Raw genomic sequence first — 15,888 nt, 5'->3', positions numbered from 1 at the left:
TATGTGCGGACAACTTAGTGATACTCGATAGCACCCCCATTGGCTTACAAAGAGGTCTATAACACCTGGAAACTTAAATGAAGAACAACTTCTTGGAGATAAACGTGGAGAAAACTAAAGTCATGTGTTTTGGATGGGGTGTCGGGGGAGCAAGCACAAAAAACTCATTCAAATGGCTTATAGAAAACTAAAATCTGGAACGGGTGACTTAGATGAGGTACCTAGGAGTCTTAGTGAATGGTAGGATTCGTGAGCAAATATGACAGGAAGATCTACGAGTAAAAGTGAACAGTCTAGCAAACCAGGCTCAATGTTTACCACTAATAATCTTCTACAAGCAGAAAGTGATACTCATATTAACATATGGGGCGGAAGGCTTCCTGACACCGACGCAGGAAATCTGTAAACTACTGGAGTCTCTCTTTTGGTGGCAAGTTTTTTACCTCCCAACAGCATTTCCAATTGCTTTAATAAGATACGGACTGGCCCTACAATCTCTGCCGTCAGTGGTTCTATGGAAATCCCTAAGCGTTTATCGGAAGTGCATACTGGATGAAGTGGCGCCACCCATTGAAATTCTTAAAAAGAGGGGTGTTGGATTCCCATAGGGGGATACAGAGAGAATGGAATGAAAGATATCTATCATGAGTGTATGAATTGGAAATACCTATTGAGACACTAAAATATAACCCGGAGGGGGTCAAAAGGAGACTATGCCTACGGGATTGGATTGACACTCAGGGAAAAAGAGCAAAATACGAAATGGAGCTTTACTTTTACCTATGAAAGTAGGGAGATGAATCAATTACCACTCCACCCAAGACAATTTCCATACCCGAAAGTGAGAGATCTATTCTTGAGGTTATGTCTAAATACCTTACCGTCAAGAGAAATCATGGCCATAAGGAAACAGCTGACCCCAAATGAAGCAGACTTTAGATTCTGTGGAAAGAAGAAGCAAATGGAGTCATCTAAACATCTGATATTAGAATGCCTGGCAACGGAATTGACAAGATCTAAATACATGGGAGGAAAGATTTATGAATCAACGACTTTGACAATAGACGAAGGACGGAACTGGTTTCTCATAGGAGAACAAAATTCACTAATATTTGCAGTGATGAGATTTGTAAAGGAGATCCACAAATTAAATGAAGAGATAGAAGGGTAAGACTGAAGCAAAGAGATGGAGGCACGGTGTAAATGAAGGTTAATGAGAAGGAGTCAACGACTGGGATCTCCCGCAGGGGTAAAACGACCATGGTAAATCTAAAAGAATAGCATATGGCTGGGCCTAGCCCTTTAGGGGTGACCCGCTGGTGGAAGACACTCGGAGATTGGACTCTTGCCCATATCTAAGCAGATGAATTCCAAGACATTCAAGGAAATGATCTGAAAGGAAAATTGTGATGGATGAAATTGTTTGATTTCCTTTTTTTAAAGAAAGGTGTGTATTAAACTATATCAAATTAAATAATACAATGAGAAAATAGCCTTTCATATGTTCAGCTGCCACTGAAGACAGTACACAGCTCTGTTTGGCTTCTTTCTATTTTCCAAATACATTAATAAATGTACTTTCCTCAGACATGTGCTGAGCATATCTTTCCCGTGCACTGCTCTGTATAATAAGCTGCTTGTAAAATGTTCCTGCTAAGTCTGCTCCTTTTTTACTTTACATTATCAACATTGAAGTCCCTTTGCCAGGTGATTAATGATTACGTTGAAAATGGAGCAATCATTTGCTGGAGGTTTGAGCACAAACAGGAGCAAGAGCGCTATGCCTGGTATTTTCCATTCATATGACCCTTGTCTTGATTTGGTTTGACGTGGGGTCAAGCCTCCTTTAGGTCCATTATCTTTCATTATGAACTCAAGATTGTCTATATTGGGCTGTGCCAGGCTGTTAGGCAGAATTGCATGCAGTACCCTCTGGGACCACCACATACAATTAGGACTACAGGTGGAAGCCAAACCAACCTTTGGTATAAATCGGCACCACACCGTTTTTGATAGCGAGCTGAGCAGCCAGGCCTATCTCAAGAGGGAATGTGAGCTGTACAAGGATGTTACACAGAGGTCTTACAATCACAGTGGTTCAAGTAGACACTTATACTCAAGGTGTCTTGGTAAAACACTTATTAATGTATTACACAATCATTTAGAAAACATTCACTAGAAGGAGGCAATTTAATATTATACACAAACACACTTCAGTACCAAACCAATACGTTTCTGAGTAAATTATGCTCCCCTGAAATAGGAGCAAAATGGCATTTCATTTACCTTCAATGGGAGTAAATGGCACAGGTTTAGCAGAATAGATCATAAATACTTTCTTAGGCAGTGCAAATAGTTTTAGTTCACTAGAGGACTCGATTCAGTTCAATAGGCTTAGGCCAAAGTCAATGCACTAGTGTCTTGGATAGGAAAGAGCAGTTCTTGTAGTAAACAGTAAAGTCTTTGCAAAGTTTCTCAGAAGTAGTTTATCCGAAAAAGAATCATATGTTGGGTCACAAGCTGAATAGGCCTGCAAGTTGGGAAAATTTCACGAACTTTCACCGGCGAGAGGTAAATTCTCTCAATCGGGCTGGCACAGTACCTTACTATGAAGAAGAAGATGCAGCTGAAGACGTTGGTTCCTGGCAGGTCCTGCAGATCTCACTGTTCCTGAGCCTCAGTCATGGGGACAAGAGGGAGGATGTCAGGGGACTCCTGTACTGCATGGGATTGTCGGAAAATGCTGACAAGATGGAGTCACTTCAGTTCCAGTAGCTGTAATTCAAGCACACAACCTTGTATCCCTCTCCCTGGTTAATCCTAACCAGCCTTGAGAATAATATCCAGGTGGCTTACGAGTTGATTGGTCCCACCAACTCAAAGGAAGAAGTCGTCCTTGAAGGGGCTTCTCTGTCGAGACGAACTTGGGAATTTGGACCTGCAACAGGGCTTCACCGGGCAAACCAATGGTCCAGGAGTTGCAGCAGCCGTAGACAGTCAGCCAGCCAATCATGCCAGAGTGTATTTGGGTCTCCTAGGAGACTATACACAGGGAGTTTCAGGCACCTCCCTCCCTTCCTGCCCACCACAGACACTCAGACACCAGAGGTGGTCTTCAGTCCTGAAGCCCGCCAAAGGCACACGAACAAAGGGACCAAACCTGGTTTGGCGTGCAGAGACAAACTCTAGAAGGACCTTTCCAAAAAGAAACAGCAAAAAAGAAGACCGGGACCTGTTTAAACGAAGGGGCTTAAGGCGCCATCCTGAAAAACATGGCTCCCGTGATTTCTAGATGCCGGTATTTGTGGTCGGGAAAAATCATGGTAGTTCGTTGTAAAACCACTGCCACCAGACTTTTCAATAGGAAAGGCTAGCCTTTGACTGCTACCTGAGTATTTAGACAGAGTGGATACTATGTAACCCCTCCAGCACTCCATTGTAAGATGGTGTGTGCTGGGTCTAGGAATTCGGAAAGACTAGTAAAGTCAATTTCACTTTACATTCTCTGGGAAACAGTAGTTCATCCCAGAGAAGGCATTTAAACCTTTTGGGAAGTCTAAAAAGACATCCTGTGTCACTGCACTGAAGGTGCTGTTTGACACACATGAAAGGATGATTGCCTATGGAGTTATCTAAAACTCCATGATCAAAGAACAACTCCATGATCAAAGAACACAAGAGTAAAACACATATCAAAAATATATGAAAGAGTGGGAAAAAAGGCTCACACTCTTTCCAGGCAAAATAATCAAGTCCTCAAAATCCAGCAACGTTGCTGGGGGTCTCTAAGGTGGAGGTAATTAGCACATTTTTGAGAATTCCTCCCAACACTGGCACACTGCATGTTTGGACCCAGACTGCTGCCTTTTGTATTTTTAATACCTGTGTTGTTTTTATGGTTTGAGGTCAGTTCATTCCAGGTTGATGTTAATGTTGAGTACTTTTCTTAATCTTTGGTAGTGAACTGCAGTCCTTTCATCTGTGTGGGATCTCTCTGCCAACACCTGGGCTCTCCTCTGAGATTCTTTTCCATGTATTTCCATTTATCCTTGGTTCTCTCCCACCTGCATGGTGGTAATGTCCTTTTGGAAGCCATTCTGACTCTAACCCTGGCACCCCTGAGATGTCCCTGCATTGCAGTATGAATCCTCAAAGGTCCACAAATTCAACCACACCACCTCGACCCTCATCAAACTGCACTGGCTCCTGCTGCAAGCCGTTATCATTTTCAAATCCTGTTGCATCATCTACAAGGATGTCACCCTGAAGCCCTCAAGCTACATCACTATGAAAGTCAGCATCTTCGGGGGCCTACGATCCACCAGAAGTAAAGAAATATGCAGTTTTGAACTCCACTGATGCTGGAAGGAACGATCCAGAAGACAGGCCTTCTCTGTCTACTCCCCAAAATGCTGGAACCTCCTTCCAGTCAACATCAGACTTGCCTCATCTCTTCTACAGTTCAGTAAAGAGCTCAAGACCTACCTCTTCAAGGGACGGCTCCTCCCTAACACCTAGATCCATACACCCTGCGCTCCCCACCCCACACGAGACTCAGTGATCTGCTCCCCATTGTCTCCCTCCCTGGTGGCTTGTAGATCGATTGCTGCCAATTGCCCTCTTTGCCTTGTTCTCAGATCTCTACTCCCTTGTTTCTCTGCTTCCCTCACTGTGTTCTTCGCCCTATGATTGTAAAGCAATCCGTTGTTTCCCAAAACTAGGTCCACGCTCAATAAACATAAATAACATTATTATTATTATTATTATTATTATTATTATTATTATTATTATTATTATTATTATTATTATTACAATAAGCCTGTTGGCTGGCTGTTTTGCACAGGTGTGGGAATATCAATGATTGACTATTAGGTTATCATTTTATAAAGTGGGTTTTGCCCACGTTCTGCAAAAGCACTGCTCTTGGTGTTGTCAGTCAGCTCCCCAAGGACCCTTTGGCTTGTTGGTGGCAGGGTTTTCTATGACATTGTACAGAGTCAAGTGTACAAGTACCTCTCGGTTTAGGGGGGTCCCATCTTGCCCAGTTGACGCATTGTTGCTTCCTTTTCTTTACCATAACAGGTGGAGCTTTGAAGCTGTTCCTCGGGTTTATTTTAATGGAGTTGTATTGGTGTCTTGTACAAAAAGAGTCCAGATCACATGAGTGCTTCAAGGCACCAGAACCATCTGATCGCAGCCTGGATGTAAACACATGTACAGACCGTTGGCCTTTAATTAGGGTTAGTCAGCAAAAACATTCAAGGCACCAGCGAGCATGCTCCGGAATTGCATTGGAGACAAGGGGGGGAGTGGGCAGGGAGAAGCGCAATGGTTAGGGGTGGGGTTGTAAGGAAAGTAAGGCCCGTTCACTGAAGAGTTAAACGTGCTCTGGGGTCTGAAAGTGACCCCTACATGGTTGACATCTTTTAACTGCAGTTTCTTTCTTTTGGGCCACTACCCAGGGTCTGTGCAGAGTAACCAGATGTTATGTTAGGTAGTGGTTTGAATAAAATAAACCACAACAAATGTATTTCAACCCTTTGGAGGTCGAAAACGTTGCCTTGTGTTTTCACCACCATTGAAACCCTTCTAGTTACCTTACCCCAAAAGAGAGCAATATGGAACAACACTATTGACCCACAGACCCACTTAGGTCTATACGTCTGTGCTATCCCTTTCCTCTGTTTCCTTCCATGGGGATCTCACTCATTTATTACATCACTCTGTATTTGTGTACTTCGCTATTCTACCATTTGAAATGCTGTAGCACGAATACATGATTCGTAGTAGTTTGTGTCAATCCTTCGCAAAATATGGTTTTACCCTTCACATTTACTTTATGTTACCTCTCTGAAGAAATGACAATCATAAATACGACATAAAAACATTCGATCTTTCCTTTGCGTACTGTGAGTGCTTTACATGTTCAATGATGGTGAAGGGATAATGAAAATAAAATCCCCAACTCTAGAAGAAATTCAAGACAAATGGTTCTTTCCTTTGTCCCTGTGGCAGGCTCCCTGTGTCTTTGATTTCTGAAGGTACAGTCTGCCTTACAGCTTCCGCCAGTGAAGGAAGGCTGGGTTTCCAAGAGGGAAGCAAGATCCCTCCTGTAAACAGCTCCCATGGAACAGAGGGAGATACCGTACTCAGAGGACCTGCGCAGCAGCTACAGAACCGGTACCCAGCCAGCACACAGTGTGCCCTGCTAGGTTCTGACAGCAAGCTTCCAAGGTGGGAAGTGCCGGAGAGCCTCTGAACAAAGGACGAGGCCGTTGCCTGCAAACACTCTTCTCAGTTTTGGGACGTCCGCCTTAAAGGATGACACATGCCCAGGGAAGAAGCTAGGAGGAGTGCCACAACATTCATAAACCAGCGTCCATCTTTTAAGGATATTTTCGAGGCAGTCGAGCCCACGAACCTCGACCGGCTGCACCACTGACTGTTGTCACGCTACTTTCACTAAAGCTATCCGAGACGCGTCGACCAGCATTCCAGATCCACCAACCAGCACAGAGACAACAATTCCTGGCCCGGAGCCACGGTGTAGACCAGCCTGCAGCCATCAATCAAGACATGTTTGCCAAACTGCCTGCCACCTGATACCCACTGCTGTCTCCCATCTTGAACTCTGTCACTGGAGCTGCAAAGCATCCTGGAACTGCCTCAACGCTGTCAAGCCTCAAGATCATCTCAAGCACCAGGTACATTGTGGTTCTGTCACCCTGGTCCTTCTCCAAAGTGACATTTACAACTGCCTTGCTCCCTTGTTGCTGAAAACAAATAACCTTGAACAATTAAGACTGATTGCTTTTCCGACTACAATCCTGTCAGTATCCAGACTGCATCACTTTCCTTCGTGAAACTGTATGTTATCTGTGTTTCTTTACAGGGTATATACACCCTTGACTGGACAGTCCCTCTTATGATTGGGTAATAATAGTATTTTCGTTGTGTTGCAACTAACCAACGATTCATGACCATGCAGAGATAAGCCTGCCATTCCGTCCACGTTACCAAAATTGGACAAGGAGGTTTATAACCTACTTGTGTTTGCAATCCGTTCGGATCCCTTCTGGTGTACTAGAGGTGTGGGGCTGATTGATGGTTTAGAAACTGATATTCATCCCTGGACCACTGGGGCCCCGGAAGTTGATTCATCACATGGGGGTAATTTGAGAGAGTGATGTCCCTTCAAGTGTTTTGCGCCAACATTAGAGAGGTGTTATTTTAATCGTATTGGATGACTGTAGATATCTGCCTAGGGATAGGTGAGTGTCTATTACGACTCCTATGTTCCATGCTTTGAAAATAGGTGAAGGGGGTTCCTAGTTCAGCCAGCGGGACATACAAGGAAGGTGCTGAATGTGTTGGGTGCCAAGAGCATGGCCTCTGTCTTGCTGGCTTTCAAGCAGAAGATACCTTGGGACCTCCATTATTGTACGGCGGTCAGGCATTGGCCGATGGAGTTTTTAGATTTGATGCCCGATGAAATGGATGAAGCAAGTTGTGACATCTGTGTGTCCTTGAAATGGGCTACACATTGTTGTGTAATGCGTGTGTGTGGCTTGGAATACGCATTGGAGGGCCGTGGGGATAACGGGGATGTCTGAGGCACTCCGTGAGTAAGTTCCCTAGGGATGGCTGGGAAATCACAGACTTTTCCTGTGGTGGTGCGCTTTTGTAGAACAAGTCAATCCATTTTAGGGCGGAGTCTTGCATGGTGTTTGAGGGGTGTGGGGTGACTGATGGTGTCAAACGGGGAAGAAATGTCTTGAAGGATCAGGCCGGCAGGAGTGTTACCTGCAGTGCACAGGGTGTGCTGTCTCATGTACCAGGAGTGCAGTTGCGGTGCTTCTGTGGGGTCTGAAACTGGATTGATGGTTCTGGAGGAGGATGGGGAGTTGGCGGCATGCTCGTTTCTCCATGATTGTTGCTTTCAGTGGTAGATGTGAGGTTGGTTAATAGGTGCCCTGGCTCTTTTCATCAAGATTAGTATTTTTCAGGCGTGTTCTAACCATTGCGTTTTTGGAGTCCTTGCCTCAGGGCGAGCAGGCAGCAGCTGCAGGCCGGTGCAGGCCGGTGCAGGCCAGTGCAGGCCGGTGCAGGCCGGTGCAGGCTATTTTCAATCCAGGGATTTAATATCTTGTAGCTAAAACCAGCCGTTGCTATCGGTGCCAGTCCCTATGTCGGAGGCAGGAAGAAGTTGCTCAGGAGAGTGGGAAGGGCAGGCAATGAGGATAGTGGCTGTAAGAACACACAGGAGGATGTTAGGGCGTGTATGGATTCATGTTTGAACAAAGGAAAGTGCTTATTTGCATGTCAGTGCACCGGATTTATGCCACAATGGTTTCGACTGGTGTTTCATATAATGTAGTGGAGAGGACACAAAACTATAAATGGCCAAAGATTGTCCAGGATATTCACACAGTGTCAGACAAGGAGACTTGCCACCCATTTGGAAGAATAGGACCAAGTGGTAAAATCCCTAATTTAAGGTTTACCACTAGCACTTCTGATAAGTGAGTCTCCTTTTAACCTCCAGGTAAGTACATAGGAGACTGCCTCTGAATCGGTCATCACAACAGAATGACAAGTAAATGGATAGCCAGGCCACTACAGAACCACACCTCCACCATGCTGGGAGGCAGCCATATGTTAAGAATACACCATCAGCAAGTACAGCAAGAGACCCCCTGGCTGTCCCCTCTAGCTTTCTTCCAATTCCTTGGGAAGAAACATGATCTGCTGTGTGCAGGCTAGGAGTACCCGAAGCAACACATGGGCGAAGGCGCAGCATTGATCGTCTCCTCATCACAGCCCGTGACGTCCGTCCCCTAGTGAGACCCAGTGTGGTTTGAAGCTCTTGGTAATCCAACGGGGCGTCTCGGGCAGTCAGAGGAGCTTCTGTGCCCACTTCAGGGAAGGAGTAAAAGGCAAAGCATGCTCTCTAGCATGTGTAGCACGCACCTGCCTCCGGAGTGAGCACTCACCTCATAGAGTAAGGGCTGTGACGAGGCAGTAATGAAGATCTCCATAAGTAATCGGGCCACTCCATTGCAGGAAAATAAACATTGCTTTGCAAAGGCGAATCGTCCTGTAACATCATCTTTAAATTCCTGCAGGGAGACCCCCTCAAGCGTAGGAGTCGGATATATGTGTCCTGTTGCCTGTATGGTTTTGTTGATAGTTGACGCTATTCACGCTTTCGGAAAACGAATGGGAAGTTAAGAATCTGTGTTTATTTGAGATTGTTGGACAGGTGCCAAGTGCCAGACAGACACCCTTTACCAAACATCACTGAAATGCTGGGTACAATTGGCAAAGCTGAAGTGTTCTCTACGTTAGACTTGAAATGGGCATATCACCAGATAGAATTCCACCTGCCAACTAAGAATCTGACATCCTTCATGATACCAGAAGGATTAGTTCAGTGCGTGAGGATGGCGTTCGGCATAGTGCCAGTGGCCGCAGTGTTCCAGAGGATCAAGCACCAACACTTTCATATTGAAGCCGGGGTCTTATGCTTCCAGGATAATGTGCTTATTTATGGTAAGGACATGAAAGAACACTACAGGAGGCTGGACAGGCTATTGACATATTAAACTCTGCTGACGTGACCTGTAGTAAGGAGAAATGCAAGTTGCACAAGGAGAAGATAAAAGACTTACGCCATAAGATTTCAAAGAATGGAATACGCAGAAGGAAGACTTAGTCAACCGCATCATCTGTTTCGCACGCCATAACAACAAGGAACACGTCATCTTTCTTTGGAATGGCTGAGTACTACTGCAAGTTAATTCCAGGTTATGCTAGTAAGACGCACAGCATGAGAAAATTGATTAAAGAGGGCGTGAGCTTTCATTTAGTCTCAGACTACTAATTGGAATTCCAAGAAGTTAAATTGGCGTCAAGCAGAGCTCCTGCCTTGGACACGGTCAATCCTGTGAGAAAGAACATTGTAACTGCAGATGCCAGAAACATGGTTTAGGAGCTGTATTATCACAGAGTGATGAGGGGAATGAATGTACTATAGCATGTGCGTCCAGAGTGCTCAAGGAGGCAGAGCACAATTCCTCTACCATAGAGAAGGAGCTGTTAGCAGTCAAATGGGCAATTGAGAAATGTAGACCTATTTGTGGGGAACAAGATTCACAATGTGGTCGGAGCATACGCCACTGAAAGAAATACTAACAACAAAAGGACGTGATAAGGTGTCACTTGGGATAAGGACATGGATCACAGGGTTGCACGAATATATACATTGGATGGAGAATACGTACCTAGTATTTGAAACAGGGCAGCTGATTGGCTTTCACGTATGACTAATCTAGTTGAAGAAGAGAATGGGGATGCTGAGAATGAAGGACAGGTACTAAACATTAGTCAGGATGCTATAACCCAGGAGGAACAGTGTGCAGCTATGAGGTCTGAGTGTATGCCAAGAGATTTGAAAGAGACATTGAAGACTGCAGTGAAGAGTGAAGAGGTGCATAAAGGAACAATGTGCAAAGCAGAGAAGAGCTGTTGAATGAACTCATGTGGAGGGGTGACAAAGTGTTTCCCCCTGAAGGTGTGAGGAGTAAGATATTAAAAGTAGCACACAAAGGCCATCAAGGCAAGTCCAAGGCAAAGCAATTGGTTAGACAAGAGTATTGGGGGCCGGTAATAGATATACAAGTGAAAGGGATGATCAGAGAGTACAATGTGTGTGAAAATTCTGAAAAGGGAGCTCCAGCAGAACGAAGTCTATGAGCATACCGAGGGAGGGAGTGGGGTTACAGATTGTGGGTGTGGTGAAGAGTCAAGGGACTTTGAGATATTGAATGTTCTAGTGGACATGTTATCGAGATGGGTGGAAACATCCTGGTTACAGGTCATCATTCATTTTTTAGAGACAAGGGTATCCCTCTATAATAATAGCAGATAATGGAGTGCAGTTTGTGTCTGAGGAGATGGAATGTTTTCTGAAGGGAAATGGAATAGAACACTATACCAGTTCCATATATCACCCATAGACTAATGGGATAGATGAGCCGTTTAATCTGGTCATCAAGGACAGCATTCCTGGAGCAATATCAGAAGAGAGCAATTGGAAAAAAGCAGTTGAAGACACTGTAGTAGCTTATAGATTTACACACCATTTTTGACTACATGAGTATCATCTTTTGGGAAGCTCAGAGGGAGAAAGCCCAGCACTAGGGTATGTCCACCATGGTTTGGACAAGCTAGTGTGAGCAGAATTGAATCGGCTGTGGTTGCTGAGAGGATCAAAGAGAAACAAGAAGGCAACAAGGTCATATTTGGCATACGTAAAAATAAACAGGAAAGCAGATTCAAGGACGTGGTGCTTGTGTGTGTCAAATTTCCTTCAGGGAGGTAGGAGTCAGGGCAGAATTCGTCCAAACCCATCAGAGTAATTAAATAATTACATGGAACAGGTAAACATCTGACGGGAGAGTATGGAATGTGATTAGAGTATGCAAGAGTTCTGGCATGATGAGTGATAGTAAGGGAGAGGAGAGGAGTGTGCAAGTGGGAAGCAATGAAGAAGAGAAAGTAGGCGACAGAGGCAAGAGGGAATATCACATGCCTTGTCATCTGAGAAAGTACGCGAGTTGAGGGAATACAATTGTCTCTGTCTTTTGTAGATATGGCAATGGAGGGGGCCCAGAGTTTTCAGATCTGTCAACAAACAGATGCAATAGTAATATCTTTCATTTTTGTGTAGAGCCAGATGAAAAGGGATCTTAGGACCCGCTCCATTGAAACAGAAATACTGCGTGTGTGACTTACAAGCTACGTGTAGGAATAGAAACACTCACAACTGGGCATATAATAAGTAAGCAATCATTTATGTATGTGGTGTTTGCGAGACTATAGAGGAAATGTGTCTCCAAATCAATATTTGTGCCATATTACTAACATAGTATTGTTATTACCTGTATAGAACCTTGTGAAAACAGATGCCACCGAGTTCTCGGTTATCAGAAAGAAGAAACCCACCGATTAAATACCAAAAGAAGGCAGAAAGATGAGTAGCACCTAGGAGACAACGTCTACAAGTAAGCAATATTTTGATCGTTTTACTATAGGCTCTTCCTATTCTCTCTTCCTTGAATAGCGGAGTATTTATGATTATCGTGATGACGAAGGGGGCAATAGTATTATAGAGTAACTTCATGATAGTATAGAGTAAACCTAATTATGAAGATTTGTAAAGGCAGACTGATGAATTAAGTGATCATTTCCCGTTTTATAGGAATAAGTAAAGTGCGTTGAACACCAAAATGGAGTACAACTGGGGATGCAAAGTTACACAGAGCATGTCACCACCAAATGTACAGTTCCCTTGGAGAATCAGGGCCCAGAAGGAACGGAATTGCTCATACCGTTTGGTGATGTAAGTGAAGGGTTGGTTATGCTTGTCTGAACCAGTGACTGTTTTTGAAAATTATGAGGTTGTCTAACATTGGTTAAGTAAAGTATGTAAAAATGTAGTAGTAGATCACATTGGAAAATGTGTTGAGATGTATTAATGCTATGAATATCACATGAAATGAGAACAATATAGAGGAACCACCACTTTTTGTAATTGTTGTTTTTTATATTTCTTAGAATCTGAAAAATAGTTATGGGGTACAAGACAGGATCATTACTGAATTGAAGAAATCAGTCCGTCCTGAAGAAGGCCGCAAAATTGAAGTGTGAAGTGACACTAGAGATAGTGTTTAATGTAATTGTAAATGGCCGAAACTTGCCGACAATCTGAAAAGGCTGTGAAAGATTCAGAGTCTTTGTTAATTTAGAATATTCAACCCCCGTATGTGTGATTTTTTAAGAGCGTATACAATTTGTGTTCGCCCTACTTTTTATGTATTTGTCGCCTTGATTTTTTCTTGTGGTTTTAATGAATTATTAATACATTGAAAACGTTTGTATCTTAAAAGACTTGTGTTTGGTTCCAAGATATACGTATGTGTATCGCAATCCACATATCCACTGTGGATGTTCATGTTAATGGTGTGTTCTATTAATTTTGTAAAAGCATCACCAACCCGACCCTCATTCAGTATAGAGAGGGGTAATGTTTTTAACACCCTTTATATAGAATATTTAGTGGGTGTATAGTGTCCATAGTCTCCGTGCAGTACGGGTGGATTCTTAGCGCTGGGAAATTAGTGTTGCCCTCCTGGGGAGCTCCAAGGAAGGCAGGTGTGTAGCATTCCAGTCTGGTGCTGCCAATAGAAAAGGGAAGGGTTAGGCTTTCATGTTCTATTCTGTGGCGGTTGATCGAGGAGAGTGGATGCCGGTGAGGTCAAGAAGAAGACTGATTGTGTGAGTGGTCTGCCTTTTCAGACGGTCTTCCTAAATATCTTCCTTCTCGAGCTATTCGCTCATCCGCCTCCAACTCCCTCAGGGTCAGTTGCTTCTCCAAGCAATGAGTTGGTGGCAGATCACTCGCTTCGGCAGGGGCCTCTCTCTGGAACAGCCTTCCTGCCTCCCTGAAACTCGAGGAGAACCATCTCTGGTTCTGGAAACACCTCAAAACCTTCCTCTTTGCTTCTGCTTTCTCTCCTCCTCTCCCTTGCTGAATTCCTGACTGAAATTGCACTGGTTACCTGGCCACCCTTTCTGATCTCTGGCCCAGGCCCCGTCAATTACCCACCTGCACTGCCTCCCTGGCAACCCCTGTACTTGGGGACCGTTTTTCTGTATCCCTTCAGTCCCCCTTCCAGCACTTACGTCTGCACTTCCTTGCACTGCCACTAGCTGGCTGTTTTATGTGTCTTATTTACCCCACTTCCCATGTACTGCACTTTCCCCTCTCCCTTCCCCCTGCGCACTTTTCCTTTCCCCCCTTTCCTTGCACTTGCACGATCTGAAAGACACCTGGCCTAGTAGGATCGTTGTCTGTCCTCCCTTTGTCCCCCCCCCGCCTCGTCGCGCCTTGAAACACTTGTGTATAGGCGCCTTATAAATGCCACATCATATCATGTCATATCATACCTGTGCGGCTCCCCAATTCTGCCTGTATTCCGTGGGGTAGGTGTGCTTGCTCAGCCAGCTTAAGTTATTGTATAGGTTGTGTACAGCGCTGCTGGAGTTGTCTCCTTAGTTACCCCGTTGCTCTCGTCACGCTTCAAAGGTTGTCGTCTTTTTAACTTTGGTCTCCTTTGCATAACTGACTCCTTTTTCCACTTGTCCTTTCCGTTATGTTCTTGACTATCCAGTTCTTTGCTTCTCTTATTTTAACATCCCAGTATTTTCTTCTATGTTCTATTAAATTCTTTTCACTCCTCTTACCTGCTGCTCCTCTTTTCCTCCCATCCCCCTTCTTTAACTTACACCAAAGCCTCTGCCCAAATGCATCCCCACCCAACAACCATCGTCGTGTTCTTCCACTCCCTATCATCTTGCCTATCCCTCCCACTCCAAGCCTGTGCAGGTCCTGCCTACCTCAGTAGTCATGGGCACTGACACTGATAGCAAAGGCTGGTTTTAGCTCCAAGACATTCAGTCCCTGGATTAAAAGAAGCCTGCGCCGGCCTGCGGCTGCTGCCTGCTCGCCCCGAGGGGAGAACAGAGGAGATTCTGGGCCGGAAGTCGCCAGGCCTCTCTGCGAGTGACTTGAGCATGTAAGGATCTGGTCTGGTGCCCCCGGAAGCCACGAGAAGAGGGGTATACCCAGATAGTGCGAAACTCTGGGCGTAGGTCTTCTGAGTACCGCGTGTTTATCAGAGACACAGAGGCCCCCCTGCGGCTTCTAGAGGGGGCGAGGCGCTTCTTGGCCAATGACGCTCTTAACGCCTCTTCTAAAGGCACAGGAAACTCGAGCTCTTCACAACATCTAGAAAGTCTCCAGCTGATAAACACAGCCTGACTTCTCGGGAAGCAGGGCGGGGGGGTGGTTGGACACACAATAAGGCAAGACAATGTTCTATATTGGTAGGGCACAGGGGTGCAACGAAACCTACACTTTCGGGGTGAGGGGGCCACTTCAGATAATAGCCCCCCCATGGTCCGGTGTGGGGACCAACTATAAAATAGTACATTTTAAAGCGCAATATGCAGGGAGGCGATGTAAGTCTTTGTTGAAAGTAGCAGCTTTAAAGTTTTACTGCGTTTGTTCAAATACGTTTTTCTGCACAAACACAGTAACATTTGAACACCGCCAGTTTTGGGAAAGGCTTCCCTCACCTCATTGCTAACCAGGGCTTTAAGTGGGCCTGGGTCTGCCGGGGCCAAGGCCGGGCCCCAGCAGTCTCCTGAAAAGGCTCCCGAGCTGGGGCTCTGCCTGGGCCCACCCCCAACTAGCCCCAGCCAGCCGACACCTCAAGCAGCCCATGTAGAGGCTGCACAGTAGGGTGACCAGATTTCAAAAATAAAAACCTGAGACTTGCCATGGAAATAGAAGTAAAACGTTAGTCCTACTTCTATGTCGCTGGCCCCTTGCAGGGAGCTGGGAGGGGGTGTGCTAACAGTCACACTCCTCTCATTGGAGGAGAGTGTCGGGGAGCGGAAAGGGGAGGAAATGGGGGGGTGAAAAGTATTTCACACCCTCATTCGCACAGGAAGAATTGCGCCGGACCCGATTTCGGGATTTCGAAATTGGGTCCTGGCCAAAAAGGGGGCCGTAGGTTGTTAAAAAAAAAACTCCCGGGACGTCAGGGGATTTCCCCGGACTGTCCCGGGAAAACCCGGACATCTGGTCACCCTACTGCACAGTTACACTAGCTGCCTGCAGGTGTCAGCACTTCAGTTTAGAAAAAAGAAAAGCCATCAGCAGCAGTTGTAACCGTGCAGTGCGGGCTGCCTGATGTCTACTTACTGGAAACAGGAGGAGGGCTGGAGGGTCCAGCTCTCCTTTTGTTTCGAGTCACTAAC

General features: G+C 45.3%; 1 long non-coding RNA gene across 1 annotated transcript; it reads left to right on the top strand.

Annotated features, from left to right (window-relative positions):
- Positions 1 to 6,444: 6,444 nt before the first annotated feature.
- Positions 6,445 to 12,899, top strand: LOC138489566 (uncharacterized). Its single transcript, XR_011274811.1, has 4 exons — positions 6,445 to 6,704; positions 11,951 to 12,065; positions 12,263 to 12,403; positions 12,619 to 12,899. It is a non-coding gene; the product is annotated as an uncharacterized lncRNA (long non-coding RNA).
- Positions 12,900 to 15,888: the final 2,989 nt, after the last annotated feature.

This window comes from Ambystoma mexicanum, chromosome 9 (genome assembly GCF_040938575.1).
Source record: "Ambystoma mexicanum isolate Mex_15411 chromosome 9, UKY_AmexF1_1, whole genome shotgun sequence".
In the NCBI taxonomy this organism is placed as follows: Eukaryota; Metazoa; Chordata; class Amphibia; order Caudata; family Ambystomatidae; genus Ambystoma; species Ambystoma mexicanum.
The sequence above is the reverse complement of the archived record's forward strand: the minus strand, read 5'-3'. Positions and strand labels throughout refer to the sequence as shown.